The 23,946-nt window shown below is 45.6% G+C and overlaps 1 protein-coding gene across 3 annotated transcripts in view; it reads left to right on the forward strand.

Annotated features, from left to right (window-relative positions):
* PSTPIP2 (proline-serine-threonine phosphatase interacting protein 2) overlaps positions 1-15,543 on the forward strand; it is a 97,525-nt gene extending 81,982 nt beyond the window's left edge. For 2 of the 3 annotated variants that reach the window (XM_069747002.1, XM_069747019.1), the window contains one exon: positions 13,345-15,543. The gene's annotated coding sequence lies outside the window, so the exon portion shown is untranslated. The remainder of the gene's footprint in view (positions 1-13,344) is intronic. The other variant, XM_069747010.1, reaches the window with a different exon arrangement.
* Positions 15,544-23,946: the final 8,403 nt, after the last annotated feature.

Raw genomic sequence — 23,946 nt, forward strand, 5'->3', positions numbered from 1 at the left:
ACTTACCTAGTCCCAGCGATCCTCGCGCTGTCCCTGCCGTCCCACGGGCTTCTGTGCTGCAGCTTCTTCCCCTCTTCAGCGGTCTCGTGGGACCGCTCATTACAGAAATGAATAGGCGGCTCCACCTCCCATAGGGGTGGAGCCGCCTATTCATTTCTCTAATCAGCGGTGCCGGTGACCGCTGACAGGTAGAGGCTGCAGCACAGAAGACGGGGAGGAAGGCGGGGAGCGTCAGGATCGCTGGGACTAGGTAAGTATATAATACTTACCTGTCCCCGTTCCAGCCGCCGGGCGCCGCTCCATCTCCCCGGCGCCTCCATCTTCCCGGCGTCTGCGCTCTGACTGTTCAGGTCAGAGGGCGCGATGACGCGTATAGTGTGCGCGGCGCCCTCTGCCTGATCAGTCAGAGCAGAGACGCCGGGAAGATGGAGGCGCCGGGACCGGACGCCGGGAGCTGCAATCAAGAGAGGTGAGTATGTGTTTTTTTTTTTTATTGCAGCAGCAGCAGCAGCGGCCATGGCACAGATATATGTGCAGCATCTATGGGGCAGTATGAACGGCACACAGCACTATATGGGGCATCTGTGCAGCATCTATGGGGCAGTATGAACGGCACACAGCACTATATGGGGCATCTGTGCAGCATCTATGGGGCAATATGAACGGCACACAGCACTATATGGGGCATCTGTGCAGCATCTATGGGGCAATATGAACGGCACACAGCACTATATGGGGCATCTGTGCAGCATCTATGGGGCAATATGAACGGCACACAGCACTATATGGGGCATCTGTGCAGCATCTATGGGGCAATATGAACGGCACACAGCACTATATGGGGCATCTGTGCAGCATCTATGGGGCAATATGAACGGCACACAGCACTATATGGGGCATCTGTGCAGCATCTATGGGGCAGTATGAACGGCACACAGCACTATATGGGGCATCTGTGCAGCATCTATGGGGCAATATGAACGGCACACAGCACTATATGGGGCATCTGTGCAGCATCTATGGGGCAATATGAACGGCACACAGCACTATATGGGGCATCTGTGCAGCATCTATGGGGCAATATGAACGGCACACAGGACTATATGGGGCATCTGTGCAGCATCTATGGGGCAGTATGAACGGCACACAGCACTATATGGGGCATCTGTGCAGCATCTATGGGGCAGTATGAATGGCACACAGCACTATATGGGGCATCTGTGCAGCATCTATGGGGCAATATGAACGGTGCAGAGCACTGTATGGGGCATCTGTGCAGCATCTATGGGGCAGTATGAACGGCACACAGCACTATATGGGGCATCTGTGCAGCATCTATGGGGCAATATGAACGGCACACAGCACTATATGGGGCATCTGTGCAGCATCTATGGGGCAATATGAACGGTGCAGAGCACTGTATGGGGCATCTGTGCAGCATCTTTGGGGCAATATGAACGGTGCAGAGAACTATATGGGGCATCTGTGCAGCATCTTTGGGGCAATATGAACGGTGCAGAGCACTGTATGGGGCATCTGTGCAGCATCTATGGGGCAGTATGAACGGCACACAGCACTATATGGGGCATCTGTGCAGCATCTATGGGGCAGTATGAACGGCACACAGCACTATATGGGGCATCTGTGCAGCATCTATGGGGCAGTATGAACGGCACACAGCACTATATGGGGCATCTGTGCAGCATCTATGGGGCAGTATGAACGGTGCAGAGCACTATATGGGGCATCTGTGCAGCATCTATGGGGCAATATGAACGGTGCAGAGCACTGTATGGGGCATCTGTGCAGCATCTTTGGGGCAATATGAACGGTGCAGAGAACTATATGGGGCATCTGTGCAGCATCTTTGGGGCAATATGAACGGTGCAGAGCACTGTATGGGGCATCTGTGCAGCATCTATGGGGCAATATGAACGGTGCAGAGCACTGTATGGGGCATCTGTGCAGCATCTTTGGGGCAACATGAACGGTGCAGAGCACTATATAGCACAGCTATGAGGAAATAATGATCTATTTTTATTTTTGAAATTCACCGGTAAATGCTGCATTTCCACCCTAGGCTTATATTCGAGTCAATAAATTTTCCCAGTTTTTTGTGGCAAAATTAGGGGGGTCGGCTTATACTCGGGTCGGCTTATACTCGAGTATATACGGTACTTATTTCTCATCACAAATTAATTTATACAATGTGATTTTCTGGATTTTATGTTTGATACTCTATCTCTCAATGTTAAAAATTAACCTACCCTTAAAATTATAGACTGTTCATGAATTTGTCAGTGGGCAAAGGTACAAAATCAGCAAGGGATAAAATACTTATTTCTTTCACTGAAAATGTACACACATACATACAAACGTATGTATGTATCTACTGTATGCATGCACACACACACACACACACACACACACACACCACCCTGGTATACAAGTCCCTCATCCTGGCCCCCCATCTTGGTGTATATATCCCCCATCTTGGTATATGCCCTCCATTCTGCCACAGATCTTTAATGTATGGAAAAAAATAAACCATAATACTCACCAATGGCAAACATAAAAGTCATGGGGCTTCATAGCAGATGTATAATGCACTCGCATAGTCCTCCATATAGTACAGTTATATGAAAAAGTTTGGGCACCCCTATTAATCTTAAGCTTAATGTTTTATAAAAATTGTTTTTTTTGCAACAGCTATTTCAGTTTCATATATCTAATAACTGTTGGACACAATAAAGTTTCTGCCTTGAAATGAGGTTTATTGTACTAACAGAAAATGTGCAATCTACATTCAAACAAAATTTGACAGGTGCATAAGTATGGGCACCCTTGTCATTTTCCTGTTTTAAATACTCCTACCTACTTTTTACTGACTTACTAAAGCACTTTTTTTTGTTTTCGAACCTCATTGAGCTTTGAACTTCATAGCCAGGTGTATGCAATCATGAGAAAAGCTACTTAAAGTGGCCACTTGCAAGTTGTTCTCCTGTTTGAATCTCCTCTGAAGAGTGGCATCATGGGCTCCTCAAAACAACTGTCTAATGATCTGAAAACAAAGATTATTCAACATAGTTGTTCAGGGGAAGGATACAAAAAGCTGTCTCAGAGATTTAACCTGTCAATTTCCACTGTGAGGAACATAGTAAGGAAATGGAAGAACACAGGTACAGTTCTTGTTAAGGCCAGAAGTGGCAGGCCAAGAAAAACATCAGAAAGGCAGAGAAGAAGAATGGTGAGATCAGTCAAGGACAATTCTCAGACCACCTCCAGAGAGCTGCAGCATCAACTTGCTGCAGATGGTGTCACTGTGCATCGGTCAACTATACAACGCACTTTGCACAAGGAGAAGCTGTATGGGAGAGTGATGCGAAATAAGCCGTTTCTGCAAGCACGCCACAAACAGAGTCGGCTGAGGTATGCAAAAACACATTTGGAAAAGCCAATTTCTTTTTGGAAGAAGGTCCTGTGGACTGATGAAACCAAGATTGAGTTGTTTGGTCATACAAAAAGGCGTTATGCATGGCGGCCAAAAAACACAGCATTCCAAGAAAAACACTTGCTACCCACAGTAAAATTTGGTGGAGGTTCCATCATGCTTTGGGGCTGTGTGGCCAATGCCGGCACCGAGAATCTTGTTAAAGTTGAGGGACGCATGGATTCCTCTCAGTATCAGCAGATTCTTGACAATAATGTTCATGAATCAGTGACAAAGTTGAAGTTACGCAGGGGATGGATCTTTCAGCAAGACAATGATCCAAAACACCGCTACAAATCTACTCAGGCATTCATGCAGAGGAACAATTACACTGTTCTGGAATGGCCATCCCAGTCCCCAGACCTGAATATCATTGAACATCTGTGGGATCATTTGAAGAGGGCTGTCCATGCTCGGCGAACATCAAACTCAACTGAACTGGAATTGTTTTGTAAAGAGGAATGGTCAAAAATGCCTTCATCCATGATCCAGGAACTTATTAAAAGCCACAGGAAGCGACCAGAGTCTGTTATTTTTGCAAAAGGAGGATCTACAAAATATTAATGTCACTTTTCTGGTGGGGTGCCCATACTTATGTACCTGTCAAATTTTGTTTGAATGCAGACCTCATTTCAAGGCAGAAACATTACTGTGTCCAACAGTTATTAGATATATGAAACTGAAATAGCTGTTGCCAAAAAACAATTTTTATAAAACATTAAGCTTAAGATTAATAGGGGTGTCCAAACTGTTGTGAATTCTGTGGCTGAGTTCACTTCTGTGGTCACAAGTGGTATTGCAGTCTCTGGGCTTCCTCCCTCAGGTGTTTTGGTGAGCTCGTTGGCTGCCTTGCTATTTAGCTCCACCTGAGTCTGTCTTCCTTGCTCCTTGTCAATGTTCCAGTGTTGGATCTGAGCTACTGCATCTTTCCTTGGGCCTGCTGCTCTGCTAGATAAGTGCTTCTAGTTTGTTTTCTGTTTTTTCTGTCCAGCTTGTTATTATCTTTTGCTGGAAGCTCTGAGAAGCAAAGGGGTGCACCGCCGTGCTGTTAGTTCGGCACGGTGGGTCTTTTTTGCCCCTTTGCGTGGTTTTCGTTTTAGGGTTTTTTGTAGACTGCATAGTTCTCTTTGCTATCCTCGCTCTGTCTAGAATATCGGGCCTCACTTTGCTGAATCTATTTCATTCCTACGTTTGTCTTTTCATCTTGCTAACAGTCATTATATGTGGGGGCTGCCTATTCCTTTGGGGTATTTCTCTGAGGTAAGTCAGGCTTGTATTTCTATCTTCAGGCTAGTCAGCTCCTCAGGCAGTGCCGAGTTGCATAGGTAGTTGATAGGCGCAATCCACTGCTGCTTCCAGTTGTGTGAGGACAGTTCAGGTACTGCAGTCTACAGAGATTCCACGTCTCAGAGCTCGTCCTATTGTTTTGGGTTTTTGCCAGATCTCTGTATGTGCGCTGATTACTGCACGCTGTGTTGCCTGATTGCCAGCCACAACAGTACAAGGAGCCCATTCAATGATTTCCAATAGAGGGAAAAAAGAAATCCTGACATCATTTTTTTTTCTTAGCTCTGTCTTCAGTCTTTTTTTTCCCCTAGACATTAGAGTGCTTCAGGACACAGCTGTGGACATGGATATTCAGGCTCTGTGCTCCTCAATGGATAATCTCGTTGTAAATGTACAAAAGATTCAAGATACTATTGATCAGAAATCGATGCTAGAACCAAGAATTCCGATTCCTGATTTGTTTTTTGGTGACAGAACTAAGTTCCTGAGCTTCAGAAATAATTGTAAGCTATTTTTGGCCTTGAAACCTCATTCTTCTGGTAATCCTATTCAACAGGTTTTGATTATTATTTCTTTTTTGCGCGGCGACCCACAGGACTGGGCGTTTTCTCTTGCACCAGGAGATTCTGCATTGAGTAATGTTGATGCATTTTTCCAGGCGCTGGGATTGCTTTACGATGAGCCTAATTCAGTGGATCAAGCTGAGAAAAATCTGCTGGCTTTATGCCAGGGTCAGGATGATGTAGAAGTATATTGTCAGAAATTTAGAAAATGGTCAGTACTCACTCTGTGGAATGAATCTGCACTAGCGGCTTTGTTCAGAAAGGGTCTCTCTGAAGCTCTTAAGGATGTAATGGTGGGATTTCCTATGCCTGCTGGTTTGAATGAGTCTATGTCCTTGGCCATTCAGATCGGTCGTCGCTTGCGCGAGCGTAAATCTGTGCACCATCTGGCGGTATTGTCTGAGAGTAAGCCTGAGCCTATGCAGTGCAACAGGACTATGACTAAAGTAGAACGGCACGAACACAGACGTCTGAACAGACTGTGTTTCTATTGTGGTGATTCTACTCATGCTATTTCTAATTGTCCTAAACGCACTAGGCGGTTCGATAGCTCTGCCGTTATTGGTACTGTACAGTCCAAATTCCTTTTGTCCATTACCTTAATGTGCTCTTTGTCATCATATTCTGTCATGGCGTTTGTGGATTCAGGCGCTGCCCTGAATCTGATGGATTTGGATTATGCTAAACGTTGTGGATTTTTCTTGGAGCCTTTGCGGTGTCCTATTCCGTTGAGAGGAATTGATGCTACACCTCTGGCCAAGAATAAGCCTCAGTACTGGGCCCAGCTGACCATGTGCATGGCTCCTGCACATCAGGAAGTTATTCGCTTTTTGGTACTGCATAATTTGCATGATGTGGTCGTGTTGGGGTTGCCATGGCTACAAACCCATAATCCAGTATTGGATTGGAACTCTATGTCGGTAACCAGCTGGGGTTGTCAGGGAGTACATGGTGATGTTCCATTTTTGTCTATTTCGTCATCCATTCCTTCTGACATCCCAGAGTTCTTGTCGGACTTTCAGGATGTATTTGAAGAGTCCAAGTCTGATGCCCTTCCTCCGCATAGGAATTGTGATTGTGCTATCGATTTGATTCCTGGTAGTAAATTCCCTAAGGGTCGTTTATTTAATTTGTCCGTACCTGAACACACCGCTATGCGCAGTTATGTGAAGGAGTCCCTGGAGAAGGGACATATTCGCCCATCGTCGTCACCATTGGGAGCAGGGTTCTTTTTTGTAGCCAAGAAGGATGGTTCGCTAAGACCGTGTATTGATTACCGCCTTCTTAATAAGATCACTGTTAAGTTTCAGTATCCCTTGCCATTGATTTCTGACTTGTTTGCTCGGATTAAGGGGGCTAGTTGGTTTACTAAGATTGATCTTCGTGGTGCGTATAATCTGGTGAGAATCAGGCAGGGAGATGAATGGAAAACGGCATTTAATACGCCCGAGGGTCATTTTGAGTATCTGGTGATGCCGTTCGGACTTGCCAATGCTCCATCTGTTTTTCAGTCTTTTATGCATGACATTTTCCGTGAGTATCTGGATAAATTCTTGATTGTTTACTTGGATGACATTTTGATCTTCTCAGATGATTGGGAGTCTCATGTAAAGCAAGTCAGAATGGTTTTCCAGGTACTGCGTGCTAATTCCTTGTTCGTGAAGGGATCAAAGTGTCTCTTCGGTGTGCAGAAAGTTTCATTTTTGGGGTTCATCTTTTCCCCTTCTACTATCGAGATGGATCCGGTTAAGGTTCAGGCCATCCAGGATTGGACTCAGCCGACATCTCTAAAAAGTTTGCAGAAATTCCTGGGCTTTGCTAATTTTTATCGTCGCTTCATCTGTAATTTTTCTAGCATTGCCAGACCATTGACCGATTTGACCAAGAAGGGTGCTGATTTGGTTAATTGGTCTTCTGCTGCCGTGGAAGCTTTTCAGGAGTTGAAGCGTCGTTTTTGCTGTGCCCCTGTGTTGTGTCAACCTGATGTTTCTCTTCCGTTCCAGGTCGAGGTTGATGCTTCTGAGATTGGTGCAGGGGCGGTTTTGTCACAGAGAGGTTCTGGTTGCTCAGTGTTCAAACCATGTGCTTTCTTTTCCAGGAAATTTTCTGCTGCTGAGCGTAATTATGATGTGGGCAACCGAGAGTTGCTGGCCATGAAGTGGGCATTCGAGGAGTGGCGTCATTGGCTTGAGGGTGCTAAGCATCGCGTGGTGGTTTTGACTGATCATAAGAACCTTACTTATCTTGAGTCTGCCAAGCGCTTGAATCCTAGACAGGCCCGTTGGTCGTTATTTTTTGCTCGTTTTGGTTTTGTGATTTCATACCTTCCGGGCTCTAAAAATGTGAAGGCGGATGCTCTGTCTAGGAGTTTTGTGCCCGACTCTCCGGGGTTATCTGAGCCGGCGAGTATCCTCAAGGAAGGAGTCATTGTGTCTGCCATCTCCCCTGATTTGCGGAGAGTGTTGCAGAAATTTCAGGCTAATAAACCTGATCGTTGTCCGGCCGAGAAACTGTTCGTCCCTGATAGGTGGACTAGTAAAGTTATCTCTGAACTTCATTGTTCGGTGCTGGCCGGTCATCCAGGAATCTTTGGTACCAGGGAGTTGGTTGCTAGATCCTTCTGGTGGCCATCTCTGTCGCGGGATGTGCGTGCTTTTGTGCAGTCCTGTGGAATTTGTGCTAGGGCTAAGCCCTGCTGTTCACGTGCCAGTGGGTTGCTTTTGCCCTTGCCGGTCCCGAAGAGGCCTTGGACACATATTTCGATGGATTTCATTTCTGACCTTCCCGTTTCTCAAAAGATGTCTGTCATTTGGGTGGTCTGTGATCGCTTTTCTAAAATGGTCCATCTGGTGCCCTTGGTTAAATTGCCTTCCTCCTCTGATTTGGTGCCTTTGTTCTTCCAGCATGTGGTTCGTTTACATGGCATTCCTGAGAATATTGTTTCTGACAGAGGTTCCCAGTTTGTCTCGAGGTTCTGGCGAGCCTTTTGTGGTAGGATGGGCATTGACCTATCTTTTTCCTCGGCCTTCCATCCTCAGACTAATGGCCAGACCGAACGAACCAATCAGACCTTGGAAACATATCTGAGATGTTTTGTTTCCGCTGACCAGGATGATTGGGTGTCATTTTTGCCGTTGGCTGAGTTCGCCCTTAATAATCGGGCCAGCTCGGCTACCTTGGTCTCTCCATTTTTCTGCAATTCTGGGTTCCATCCTCGTTTCTCTTCAGGACAGGTTGAGTCTTCGGACTGTCCTGGTGTGGATTATGTGGTGGACAGGTTGCAGCAGATCTGGACTCAGGTAGTGGACAATTTGACCTTGTCCCAGGAGAAGGCTCAGCTTTTCGCTAATCGCAGACGCCGTGTGGGACCCCGACTTCGTGTTGGGGATCTGGTTTGGTTATCTTCTCGTCATATACCTATGAAGGTTTCCTCTCCTAAATTTAAACCTCGTTTTATTGGTCCGTATAGGATTTCTGAGATTCTCAATCCGGTGTCTTTTCGTCTGACCCTCCCAGACTCCTTTTCCATACATAATGTATTCCATAGGTCGTTGTTGAGGAGATACGTGGCACCTATGGTTCCATCTGTGGAGCCTCCTGCCCCTGTTTTGGTGGAGGGGGAATTGGAGTATATTGTGGAGAAGATTTTGGATTCTCGTGTCTCTAGACGGAAACTCCAGTATCTGGTCAAATGGAAGGGTTATGCTCAGGAAGATAATTCCTGGGTTTTTGCCTCTGATGTCCATGCCCCAGATCTTGTTCGTGCCTTTCATGTGGCTCATCCTGGTCGGCCTGGGGGTTCTGGTGAGGGTTCGGTGACCCCTCCTCAAGGGGGGGGTACTGTTGTGAATTCTGTGGCTGAGTTCACTTCTGTGGTCACAAGTGGTATTGCAGTCTCTGGGCTTCCTCCCTCAGGTGTTTTGGTGAGCTCGTTGGCTGCCTTGCTATTTAGCTCCACCTGAGTCTGTCTTCCTTGCTCCTTGTCAATGTTCCAGTGTTGGATCTGAGCTACTGCATCTTTCCTTGGGCCTGCTGCTCTGCTAGATAAGTGCTTCTAGTTTGTTTTCTGTTTTTTCTGTCCAGCTTGTTATTATCTTTTGCTGGAAGCTCTGAGAAGCAAAGGGGTGCACCGCCGTGCTGTTAGTTCGGCACGGTGGGTCTTTTTTGCCCCTTTGCGTGGTTTTCGTTTTAGGGTTTTTTGTAGACTGCATAGTTCTCTTTGCTATCCTCGCTCTGTCTAGAATATCGGGCCTCACTTTGCTGAATCTATTTCATTCCTACGTTTGTCTTTTCATCTTGCTAACAGTCATTATATGTGGGGGCTGCCTATTCCTTTGGGGTATTTCTCTGAGGTAAGTCAGGCTTGTATTTCTATCTTCAGGCTAGTCAGCTCCTCAGGCAGTGCCGAGTTGCATAGGTAGTTGATAGGCGCAATCCACTGCTGCTTCCAGTTGTGTGAGGACAGTTCAGGTACTGCAGTCTACAGAGATTCCACGTCTCAGAGCTCGTCCTATTGTTTTGGGTTTTTGCCAGATCTCTGTATGTGCGCTGATTACTGCACGCTGTGTTGCCTGATTGCCAGCCATAACACCAAACCTTTTCATATAACTGTATTATACACAGCCCATATAGTATAATGCAACCCTCCATATTCCTCCATATAGTACCGGGTGGGCCATTTATATGGATACACCTAAATAAAATGGGAATGGTTGGTGATATCAACTTCCTGTTTGTGGCACATTAGTATATGGGAAAGGGAAAACTTTTCAAGATGGGTGGTGACCATGGCGGCCATTTTGAATCCAACTTTATTTTTTCTAATGGGAAGAGGGTCATATGACACAAACTTATTAAGAATTTCACAAGAAAAACAATGGTGTGCTTCGTTTTATCGTAACTTTATTCTTTCATGAGTTATTTACAATGTTATGACCACTTATAAAATGTGTTCAAAGTGCTGCCCGTTGTGTTGGATTGTCAATGCAAACCTCTTCTCCCACTCTTGACACACCGATAGCAACACCGCAGAAGAAATGCTAGCACAGGCTTCCAGTGTCCGTTGTTTCAGATGCTGCACATCTCCTATCTTCACAGCATAGACAATTGCCTTCAGTCTAAGGGGGTTAGATTGGGAGACCTTGGTGGCCATTCTACTGGCCCACAACAACCAATCCACTCTCCAGGAAACTGTTCATGAAGGAAAGCTCGGACCTGACACCCATAATGTGGTGGTGCAAGGTAGAGGGGGAGAAAAAAAATGAAAATGCAAAACCAAAAATACCTCTGGTTGTTAAGGGGTTAAATGTTTGGAAAGGTTTTTTTAATTTTCCATATCACGAAATATATTGTCCGCATGTCTGGCTGTCTTTAGAAAGACCACATGGACCAGGGCTTATCCCACTGAACACTCGTACCCCTTTTCCGTTGGCAGAATACTACTCAGAGAACACAGGGTGAGGGCAACACACTGCAGTAATAATTTATTGGATCTCAATAACATTATAGTACAGTCCCAGAAAGTACATGAGATGGTGCAAATGACAGTCTCACCCTTCCGCTGGCTTGCCGGAAATACATCTGCAATTTCGTGGCTTCCAGGGCCAACTACCCCAACCAGTGGCACCACACTATGGGCAGGCACCAACATAGAGGAGGTAGCCGCAACCTTAGGAAGCTGAAAGTTCATTGAGGTATGTGGCCAGGTGACTTAATTGCCCCAACCTGGGTTTTCAAATTGTCTCCATGGGTTCAGTGATGCTCAGTGGTGCCGATCTGTATTCTTCCAGCTGGGGCCGTGGTCCCTTAAGCTGGTGTCCTGTAGAGTGTCTTCAATCTATATTCCTCTGGTTGGAGCCATGGTAAATTGGCTACTGTTATTTAGGGCCTTTTTAGAAACAGAGGCCTTTTATAGTTCACAACTGTCCTTCCGGCCATCATCCACAAGTCAGGGTGAAGGTGGGATGAGGTCAACTCTCATTGTATTGAGTATTCAATCAATCTGCATAGTTTGTCCTTCAATGTTTGCATGTTAACAAGCTGCATGGACTTCATACAATGGGTTATCAACATATTAGCAAACATCGATTGCTCAGTCCTCCTGTATCCCCTCTAAGGATAGCTGCATAATAAACTGCAACACACATCAATTCAAGAGTGAACGTTCAGGCTCATGTAAACAATGGCCTATGTCTCCTGACCTACTGACAAATAAGTCTGGCCGGATTAAGAATAAGGCTATGTGCATACGTCAGGATTTCTGGCAGAAATTTTCCTGACAAAAACCGGACATTTCTGCCAGAAATCAGCATGCATTTTTTTCGCAGTTTTGACGTGTTTTTTGTGCGGATTTTTTGCGTTTTTTTCTGGACACTCCAATTTAATGGGAAATCCGCAAAAAATCTGCAAAAATAATGAACATGCTGCTTCTTTTTAATGGAATGCGTTTTTTTTTGCGGAAAAAACGCAAACATGCACAAAAAATGCGGAATGCATTCTAAATGATAGGATGCATAATGTACAGTATGCGGTTTTTAAGCGATTTAATAGCATTTTTATCGGGAAAATCCGCAAAAAAAAATGCAAAAAATCCTGAACGTGTGCACATACCCTTAATGTGTTGTCACAGCCACCTAGATTAAAACTAGACTTCCTGTTCTGTAGAGAAGACATTTCAGCGCTCATTATTCGACAGCTTTACAATGTCTGATAACACCTTTATAGACAGTAGATGACACAGGATCCACCATTCACAATAGGTGATGTCACAGCTCACCTCCTCCTCCTGTACAATGACTGATATCACCTCTATATACAGTAGATAACACAGGATCCACCATTCACAATAGCTGATATCACAGCTCACCTCCTCCTCCTCCTGTACAACGACTGATAACACCTCTATATACAGTAGATAACACAGGATCCACCATACACAATAGGTGATGTCACAGCTCACCTCCTCCTCCTCTTCCTGTACAATGAAAGATTACACCTCTATATACAGTAGATAACAGAGGATCCACGATTCACAATAGGGGATGTCACAGCTCACCTCCTCCTCCTGTACAATGACTGATAACACCTCTATATACAGTAGATAACACAGGATTCACCATTCACAATAGATGATGTCACAGCTCACCTCCTCCTCCTCCTGTACAATGACTGATAACACCTCTATATACAGTAGATAACACAGGATTCACCATTCACAATAGATGATGTCACAGCTCACCTCCTCCTCCTCCTGTACAATGACTGATAACACCTCTATATACAGTAGATAACACAGGATCCACCATACACAATAGGTGATGTCACAGCTCACCTCCTCCTCCTCCTCCTGATAAATGACCTGTGGATGAGCTTCACAGCGGACTGAGAATCTTACTATATGCAGCAATACGGTCGCACAAGGAATCAGATGATTGCAGGTTCAAGTCTTCTAAGGGGATTAATAAATAATAAAAAAAGACATTTGTGGTTTGACCACATCCATAGAAGTCCGGTAAACTGCGTAACCAGAAAAAAAACGTAAAAATCCCAAAATTGTTTTTTCCTTTTAGCTACAGTTGCAAAAAAATGCAATGAGAGGCGATCAAAATGTCACATCTAGACCCAAATGGTATTAATAAAAGTGTCAGCTCATCCTCCAAAGCTCATCGCAGCCTCATTGACTGAAAACATTACAGGGAAAAAAATACAATTTTAGTTTTTTTTGTTTTTTTTTTAAATAAAACTTTCATCACTAAAATAAAAAAATAAAAAATGTTGAAAAAAAAGTTAATGACTGTAGAAGGGGAGGACCCCTCCAAAAAAAAAACAAAACATAAAAGCATGCAGAGCTCCCTCTGCTGGTGGGTCAGGAAGACATTACTTTAGCATTTCATCATTATATCCCATGTAGGGGATTTGGACCTCTGACGAGCTGAAAGATCAGATCTGTCCACTTGTTTTTTTGGCATGAGTGTATGACCCAGTCTCCTTTTTTCTCTCTTCTAGGTTACACTTTTGGATGCTTTGATATCTAGTAGGACATGAAGACCCAGGGCCGGCTCCAGGTTTTCGAGGGCCCCGGGCGAAAGAGTCTCAGTGGGCCCCCCCCCCCTTTAACACATACCCCGATTTATGATGCACAGATACGGCAGAGAAATGTATAGTACAATGCCAGATTTCACTTCTTACATGAGTGACAGCTATTGTAGATTCTGCAGTGTATATATACAGGAGGAAAGGCTCTGTGCAGTGTATATATACAGGAGAGGTGCTGTGCAGTGTATATATACAGGAGGAAAGGTGCTGTGCAGTGTATATATACAGGAGAGGTGCTGTGCAGTGTATATATACAGGAGGAAAGGTGCTGTGCAGTGTATATATACAGGAGAGGTGCTGTGCAGTGTATATATACAGGAGGAAAGGTGCTGTGCAGTGTATATATACAGGAGAGGTGCTTTTCTGTTTTGAGTTTTTCTATGAATCAAAGACTTTTCTACATAAACAACGTTGTTTGGTTTTGCGGCCCCAACAGATCTGTGCTACAAAGTAACAGGCGGCTCGGGCATTAATGAGGGACCTGATGCTGAATCCTTTCCACAAACCCTAATGACCCAATTAGTGCCCCGTCATTAGAAGCTCATTAAACGCCTCCCTGTCCCGAGCAGTCATGTACAGTATGGGGGGATCCTGCAGCCCACCCCCTGACTGCTCCATACCATACACTGCCCTCTGTCGCTCTCACTATTATCCTGTGCATTTCTCTGTCATCGTTACCCCATGTTACACTTGTCACCCCCCACTACAGAGTAGCAGGGCAGCCAATGTCACCCCCTCCCGGACCCTAATGGCAGCAGGAAATGTCTGCTCCTCTATTGGGTTGGAACCTGATTTAATCAAGGAATAATGTGGATTTGTTGCCGGTGGCTGCAGGGGAAGGGTTAAGTGATGCCATGTCCTTGGTGGGAGCAGTGGCAGCTGCTGGGACCTGGACAGAGACAACCAATGTTGCTGTGACTGCACAGTGTGACCTGGAGGAGAGAAGCTGAGACTCCGGAGCAGAAATCACCCACATGCCAGCACTAGGCAGAGTCCCTCCAGTCACCAGCCTGGGGCCACGGGGCCCCAACGTACAGCCCACAGCTCAGTTTTATCCATGGCAGCAGCTCCCCTTCCTCCTTGCATCTGGTTAACCCCATTTATGCGGGTCGGATTGTTATCTTTAAGGTTCAGCAATAACCTTCATACAGATGGGAAGGGGTTAAGCTTCTTCCTACCCCACTGGTGCAGGTTTGGTGCAGCATGCATGTATTCTGGGTGAGCTGGGCGGCTACAGGCTGCACCCCACCAGCTGCTCCTCCAGACATCACCCACATTTTTAGGCAGTGGAGACAGACAGCAGCAGACTGAGCCACAATTGCAACCACTGCTGGATACCTTTGCACTCACTCAGGCACTAGTAGGACTGAGCTCCTCTGAATCTGCCTGATAAACTTCAGCACTGTCTGCAGCCACCCAGGGGGGAGAGCAGAGAACGTGCTCTCTCCGCCCACAATGTCACACTGGCTGCCTTCTGTTAACCCCTATGTGTGCCTGCCTGGCTGCACTGACTGAGTGAGAAGATCCTTGTGTCAGAGCTGGCACATAGGGGTTAAGAGAACGCAGCCAGCAGTGACTTTGTGGGGGGAGAGAGCATGTTATCTCCTGCTCTGCTCTCCCAGCTGTATCTATGACAGCATGAGTGGGCCCCCCCCCTCTCCCCAGGGCCCCGGCATTTGCCCGCTGTGCCGGGTGCTGACGCCGGCCCTATGAAGACCCCACAGTTTTAGTTTCCATTTTACATAATTATTTATATTGAGGATATAGGACTTCCAATATAGAGCTGGTGGACACATTTTTCTGGCTTTGACTGTTCAGAAAGTGGTTTATGGACAACCGACAAGTATGAAGGACCTCTATTTGCGCATTTAATAGACTTAAACTTTCCTTGATCATCAAACTTACTGTATAGTTCTGTGATGGCGGCTCTTCTGCTTCTGCTGTTTGCCCCCAATTGATTGATGTGGGTGTCTGGAACCGAACTCACACTGATTATATTCTGTTTGCCTATCCTACGGATAACACGGACAGCCCCTTTAATGGGGTTTTCTGGGAATAGAAAAAAAGATGAAAAAAAAGGTCATTATAAATAAAATTTCTAACTGCCTTAAGTAAATGCACTTATTTTGTCTAAGATGGTAACAATTATAACACATGAAGATACTGTAGCCACTATATTGTTCTACATAGGCCGGCCCTAGAATATTAACAGAAGAGATGTCTGGGACCATGAGCAGTACGAAGTTCTGCCCCCTCCCTTCATGTGGAAGCAGATGTGCTGAGGCTAGAAGAGGCCGATCACACTGCTGTTCACCGTGTCTACCTGACCTAATACTGGAGATACCAGGGGGCATGGGGTAAGAAGAGGCTGCTCACACTGCTGTCCACCCTGTCTACCTTACCTAATACTGGAGATACCAGGGGGCATGGGGTAAGAAGAGGCTGCTCACACTGCTGTCCACCCTGTCTACCTTACCTAATACTGGAGATACCAGGGGGCATGGGGTAAGAAGAGGCTGTTCACACTGCTGTCCACCCTGTCTACCTTACCTAATACTGGAGATACCAGGGGGCATGGGGTAAGAAGAGGCTGCTCACACTGCTGTCCACCCTGTCTACCTTACCTAATACTGGAGATACCGGGGGCATGGGGTAAGAAGAGGCTGCTCACACTGCTGTCCACCGTGTCTACCTGACCTAATACTGGAGATACCAGGGGGCATGGGGTAAGAAGAGGCCGATCACACTGCTGTCCACTCTGTCTACCTTACCTAATACTGGAGATACCAGGGGGCATGGGGTAAGAAGAGGCTGCTCACACTGCTGTCCACCCTGTCTACCTTACCTAATACTGGAGATACCAGGGGGCATGGGGTAAGAAGAGGCTGCCCACACTGCTGTCCACCGTGTCTACCTGACCTAATACTGGAGATACCAGGGGGCATGGGGTAAGAAGAGGCCGATCACACTGCTGTCCACCCTGTCTACCTTACCTAATACTGGAGATACCAGGGGGCATGGGGTAAGAAGAGGCCGATCACACTGCTGTCCACCATGTCTACCTGACCTAATACTGGAGATACCAGGGGGCATGGGGTAAGAAGAGGTTGCTCACACTGCTGTCCACCCTGTCTACCTGACCTAATACTGGAGATACCAGGGGGCATGGGGTAAGAAGAGGCCGATCACACTGCTGTCCACCCTGTCTACCTTACCTAATACTGGAGATACCAGGGGGCATGGGGTAAGAAGAGGCTGCTAACACTGCTGTCCACCCTGTCTACCTTACCTAATACTGGAGATATCAGGGGGCATGGGGTAAGAAGAGGCTGCTCACATTGCTGTCCACCGTGTCTACCTGACCTAATACTGGAGATACCAGGGGGCATGGGGTAAGAAGAGGCTGCCCACACTGCTGTCCACCGTGTCTACCTGACCTAATACTGGAGATACCAGGGGGCATGGGGTAAGAAGAGGCCGATCACACTGCTGTCCACCCTGTCTACCTTACCTAATACTGGAGATACCAGGGGGCATGGGGTAAGAAGAGGCTGTTCACACTGTTGTCCACCCTGTCTACCTTACCTAATACTGGAGATACCAGGGGGCATAGGGTAAGAAGAGGCCGATCACACTGCTGTCCACCCTGTCTACCTTACCTAATACTGGAGATACCAGGGGGCATAGGGTAAGAAGAGGCTGCCCACACTGCTGTCCACCGTGTCTACCTGACCTAATACTGGAGATACCAGGGGGCATGGGGTAAGAAGAGGCCGATCACACTGCTGTCCACCCTGTCTACCTTACCTAATACTGGAGATACCAGGGGGCATGGGGTAAGAAGAGGCCGATCACACTGCTGTCCACCATGTCTACCTGACCTAATACTGGAGATACCAGGGGGCATGGGGTAAGAAGAGGCTGCCCACACTGCTGTCCACCGTGTCTACCTGACCTAATACTGGAGATACCAGGGGGCATGGGGTAAGAAGAGGCCGATCACACTGCTGTCCACCCTGTCTACCTTACCTAATACTGGAGATACCAGGGGGCATGGGGTAAGAAGAGGCCGATCACACTGCTGTCCACCATGTCTACCTGACCTAATACTGGAGATACCAGGGGGCATGGGGTAAGAAGAGGTTGCTCACACTGCTGTCCACCCTGTCTACCTGACCTAATACTGGAGATACCAGGGGGCATGGGGTAAGAAGAGGCCGATCACACTGCTGTCCACCCTGTCTACCTTACCTAATACTGGAGATACCAGGGGGCATGGGGTAAGAAGAGGCTGCTCACACTGCTGTCCACCCTGTCTACCTTACCTAATACTGGAGATACCAGGGGGCATGGGGTAAGAAGAGGCTGCTCACATTGCTGTCCACCGTGTCTACCTGACCTAATACTGGAGATACCAGGGGGCATGGGGTAAGAAGAGGCTGCCCACACTGCTGTCCACCGTGTCTACCTGACCTAATACTGGAGATACCAGGGGGCATGGGGTAAGAAGAGGCCGATCACACTGCTGTCCACCCTGTCTACCTTACCTAATACTGGAGATACCAGGGGGCATGGGGTAAGAAGAGGCCGATCACACTGCTGTCCACCATGTCTACCTTACCTAATACTGGAGATACCAGGGGGCATGAGGTAAGAAGAGGCCGATCACACTGCTGTCCACTCTGTCTACCTTACCTAATACTGGAGATACCAGGGGGCATGAGGTAAGAAGAGGCCGATCACACTGCTGTTCACCCTGTCTACCTTACCTAATACTGGAGATACCAGGGGGCATGAGGTAAGAAGAGGCCGATCACACTGCTGTCCACCCTGTCTACCCGACCTAATACTGGAGATACCAGGGGTGCCGAGAAAAGAAGAGGCCGATCACACTGCTGTCCACCCTGTCTACCTGACCTAGTACTGGAGATACCAGGAATCATGCTGTAAGAAGAGGCTGCTCACACTGCTATCCACCATGTCTACATGATCTAGTACTGGAGATACCAGGGGTGATGCAGTAAGAAGAGACTGCTCACACTGCTGTCCACCCTGTCTATCTGATCTAATACTGCAGATACCAGGGGTCATGCGGTAAGAAGAGGCTGCTCACACTGCTGTCCACCATGTCGGTTTGATCTAGTACTGGAGATACCAGGAGTCATGCGGTAAGAAGAAGCTGCTCACACTGCTGTCCACCATGTCTGTCTGATCTAGTAGTGGAGACAGTAGAGTGTTGAGGTAAGATGTGCCTCCTCACACTGCTGTATACCATGTACATCTGATCTTATACTCGATATACCAGGTGTGCTGAAGTACATAGAGGATGGTCCCAACGCTGTCCACTTTGGCTGATTTAATATTTGGGGAAACCTACCGCATACAGTGTAAAAAAAAAAAAAAAAAAAACACCCCTGCTTTAATCAACATCTGTTATTGTCTTCAAGGCCATCGTCACCAAAATCAGAAAACATTTGTAGAATTTACAGGTTTTAAGCCACGTGTTTCACTGTAATGGCGGCTGCAGACAGCTAAAATTATTTTAAAAAGGTAATGCATCATCTTTTATTTGATTATTACATAAGCAAATATTTGTAACATTGTGTATTAAACTAGTGATTTTTTTTAAGTTAAATTCATTAAAGAGTAACCGGTGTTTTAATTTTTATTCCATAAATCAATAGTACATGAGAACATATGCAACTTTGCAATACGGTATATCTTATCAGAGAAAATCTGCTTTTTTACTTCCCCTGGACTCGGAAATAATTTAAGAAATGCTCAATTGACGAGAAAATCTGCATTCAGTGAAGACGGATTGTTACATTACTGAGATAAGAAAATGGCATTTACTACTGGCAGAATCTTCTCAGTAATGGAACAATCAGTAGCGGCCGTCATCTCCTGACTGAGCCATGGAACAATCTGTCCTCACCAAATACAGATTTTCCTGTGAAAAGAGATTTTTTTAAATTTTTTATAAGTCCAGGGGAAGAAATCTTCAGATTTCTCTGATAAGATATATTAAAGTTTCGCATTTTCATGTGTATTATTGAGTTATGAAATGAAAATTAAAAACATTGATTATATTCTTACGTGGGGGCTGACATTTACGCACCACAAATATGGCAACCATGGGAGATATGAGATTGCGGATGGACACCAGACTCATCTCCTACACTGTGGCCTTATCAACTGTGAGCGCCCCCCATCTTGGTGTGTGGGGGTCCGGACACCAATTTACAGTGTCCAGGTGACAAATCGTCCGGGAACCAGGTCAGTGGCGGCGAGACATGTCGGACAGGGTGTTATTGAATGACACCATTCCTATTACTATTTTATTTATTGAAAAATAAATAAATAGGGGAAAAAATATTCCAAGTGTTGCAAAACGGTATAAACAAAACCCCATAATCCACCCCCCATTTAGAATACGTCACTTTAAAAAAAAAACAAAAAAAAAAACAATATTATTGCTGAAAGCGCCAAGAATGCGCACACAGGTTACTACAGTGAGGACAATGGGTAAGGGCACATTCTTGGCGCTTTCAGCAATAACATTGTTTTTTTTAAAGTGACACGCATTCTATTTTAAAATTTACTGGATAGGATACAGTGTTGCTCCTTATTTTTCACTGCTCCATATATATATTTTCTACGTACAATCATTGTTTCTTTACATATTTTTATCCTTGAGCTTTGGACCTGGAACAGTACTGTGCTCTCCAGCATTTTTCAGAGGGACCGCGTTGTATTCATTTATCGCACTGGCGCTTTTGTCTGCTTAGCTGCCATACTTTGCTCTCCCACACACTCCTTTTTATGGTGTGTTACACCTGTGATATCAACCATTCAACTTTGTCCTTACATTAATTGCTATCTTTATGTGTTTTTTTTTTCACGTGTCTTTTGAATAAATTATGATATCGATTTTATCTGGGACTTTTGTGCTCTTTTCTCTCTGTTGTGTTGTATGGTGGCTTTAGAGTGTCCTCAGCTGTTGTAGCTCCCTTACCACTTGGTCCAGGGTAATATGGAATAAGATGATGGTTTCAGTTCTGAAGTTGGTGTTTCTTTCTTATTGTATATGAGGGAGCAGTATTATAGTAGTTACAGTGGGTACGGAAAGTATTGAGACCCCTTTAATTTTTTCACTCTTTGTTTCATTGCAGCCATTTGGTAAATTCAAAAAAGTTCATTTTATTTCACATTAATGTACACTCTGCACCTCATCTTGACTGGAAAAAACCCAGAAATGTAGTAATTTTTGCAAATTTAATATAAAAGAAGAACTGAAATATCACATGGTCATAAGTATTCAGACACTCATATTTAAGTCACATGCTGTCCATTTCCTTGAGATTAGTGATGAGCGAGTATACTCGTTGCATGGGTGGTCTCCGAGTATTTGTGACTGCTCCGAGATTTAATTTTCGTTGCCACAGCTGCATGATTTTCGGCTACTAAGCAGCTTGAATACATGTGGGGATTCCCTAGCAACCAGGCAACCCCCACATGTAATCAGGCTGGCTAGCAGCTGTAAATCATGCAGCTGCGTCAACAAAAACTAAATCTACGAGCACTCACAAATAATGGGAGACCACCCGAGCGTGCTCGGGAAAACCCGAGCAACGAGTATATTCACTCATCACTACTTATGATCCTCCTTGCCATGTTTCTACTCCATCATTGGAGGCCAGCTGTGTTTAATTAAACTGATAGGACTTGATTTGGAAAGGCGCACACCTGTCTATATAAGGCTACTTTCACACTAGCGTTAACTGCAATCCGTCACAATGCGTCGTTTTGCAGAAAAAACCTAGTTAATGATAAACTTACCTGGAGCAGCCAGTGCCAGGCAGCAGCTGCCAAGGCAAAAAAGGATCATGGGGTGCATTAAAAGAGGTCTGGATACACATGATGAGAGCATTATACTGCCTCTGTACAAATCCCTAGTTAGACCGCACATGGAGTACTGTGTCCAGTTTTGGGCACCGGTGCTCAGGAAGGATATAATGGAACTAGAGAGAGTACAAAGGAGGGCAACAAAATTAATAAAGGGGATGGGAGAACTACAATACCCAGATAGATTAGCGAAATTAGGATTATTTAGTCTAGAAAAAAGACGACTGAGGGGCGATCTAATAACCATGTATAAGTATATAAGGGGACAATACAAATATCTCGCTGAGGATCTGTTTATACCAAGGAAGGTGATGGGCACAAGGGGGCATTCTTTGCGTCTGGAGGAGAGAAGGTTTTTCCACCAACATAGAAGAGGATTCTTTACTGTTAGGGCAGTGAGAATCTGGAATTGCTTGTCTGAGGAGGTGGTGATGGCGAACTCAGTCGAGGGGTTCAAGAGAGGCCTGGATGTCTTCCTGGAGCAGAACAATATTGTATCATACAATTATTAGGTTCTGTAGAAGGATGTAGATCTGGGGATTTATTATGATGGAATATAGGCTGAACTGGATGGACAAATGTCATTTTTCGGCCTTACTATGTTACTATGTAGTATATTGCCCAGTGACGTAGTATATTGCCCAGTCACGTAGTATATTGCCCAACCACATAGTATATTGCCTAGTGATGTAGTATATTGCCCAGTGACGTAGTATACAGCACAGCGCCACGTAGTATATTGCCCAGTTATGTAGTATATTGCCCAGTGACGTAGCATATTGCCCAGTGATGTAGTATACAGCACAGAGCCACGTAGTATATTGCCAAGTTATGTAGTATATTGCCCAGTGACGTTTTATACAGCACAGCGCCACGTAGTATTTTGCCCAGTTACGTAGTATATTGCCCAGTGACGTAGTATACAGCACTGCGCCACGTAGTATTTTGCCCAGTTACGTAGTATATTGCCAAGTGACGTAGTATATTGCCCAGTCACATAGTATATTGCCCAGTGACGTAGTATATTGCCCAGCCATGTAGTATATTGCCCAGTTATGTAGTATATTGCCAAGTGACGTAGTATATTGCCCAGCCACGTAGTATATTGCCCAGTTACGTAGTATATTGCCTAGTGACGTAGTATATTGCGCAGCAACATAGTATATTGCCCAGTGACGTAGTATATTGCCGAGTGACGTAGTATATTGCCGAGTGACGTAGTATACAGCACAGAGCCACGTAGTATATTGCCCAGTTACGTAGTAGAGAGAGTACAAAGGAGGGCAACAAAATTAATAAAGGGGATGGGAGAACTACAATACCCAGATAGATTAGCGAAATTAGGATTATTTAGTCTAGAAAAAAGACGACTGAGGGGCGATCTAATAACCATGTATAAGTATATAAGGGGACAATACAAATATCTCGCTGAGGATCTGTTTATACCAAGGAAGGTGACGGGCACAAGGGGGCATTCTTTGCATCTGGAGGAGAGAAGGTTTTTCCACCAACATAGAAGAGGATTCTTTACTGTTAGGGCAGTGAGAATCTGGAATTGCTTGCCTGAGGAGGTGGTGATGGCGAACTCAGTCGAGGGGTTCAAGAGAGGCCTGGATGTCTTCCTGGAGCAGAACAATATTGTATCATACAATTATTAGGTTCTGTAGAAGGACGTAGATCTGGGTATTTATTATGATGGAATATAGGCTGAACTGGATGGACAAATGTCTTTTTTCGGCCGTACTAACTATGTTACTATGTAGTATATTGCCCAGTGACGTAGTATACAGCACAGAGCCACGAAGTATATTGCCCAGTGACGTAGTATACAGCACAGAGCCACGTAGTATATTGCCCAGTGACGTAGTATACAGCACAGAGCCACGTAGTATATTGCCCAGTCACGTAGTATACAGCACAGAGCCACGAAGTATATTGCCCAGTGACGTAGTATACAGCACAGAGCCACGAAGTATATTGCCCAGTGACGTAGTATACAGCACAGAGCCACGTAGTATATTGCCCAGTTACGTAGTATATTGCCTAGTGACATAGTATATTGCCCAGCGACGTAGTATATTGCCAAGTGACGTAGTGTATTGCCCAGTAACGTAGTATATTGCCCAGTGACGTAGTATACAGCACAGAGCCACGTAGTATATTGCCCAGTTACGTAGTATATTGCCCAGCCACATAGTATATTGCCCAGTTACGTAGTATATTGCCCAGTGACGTAGTATATTGCCCAGTGACGTAATATACAGCACAGAGCCACGTAGTATATTGCCCAGTGACGTAGTATATTGCCCAGTGACGTAATATACAGCACAGAGCCACGTAGTATATTGCCCAGTGACGTAGTGTACAGCACAGAGCCACGTAGTATATTGGCCAGTCACGTAGTATATTGCCCAGCCAGGTTTGTCACAGGATAAAAAATAAAAATATACTCACCTTTCCGAGGGCCCCTTGTAGTCCACGCCAGCTTCCGGTCCCAGGGTTGGTATGAGCGCAGGACCTGTGATGACGTCGCGGTCACATGACCGTGACGTCATGGCAGGTCCTTCTCCCATACCATCTTTGCCACCAGAACCTGCAACGGAAGAT

This window comes from Ranitomeya imitator, chromosome 1 (genome assembly GCF_032444005.1).
Source record: "Ranitomeya imitator isolate aRanImi1 chromosome 1, aRanImi1.pri, whole genome shotgun sequence".
Taxonomy (NCBI): Eukaryota; Metazoa; Chordata; class Amphibia; order Anura; family Dendrobatidae; genus Ranitomeya; species Ranitomeya imitator.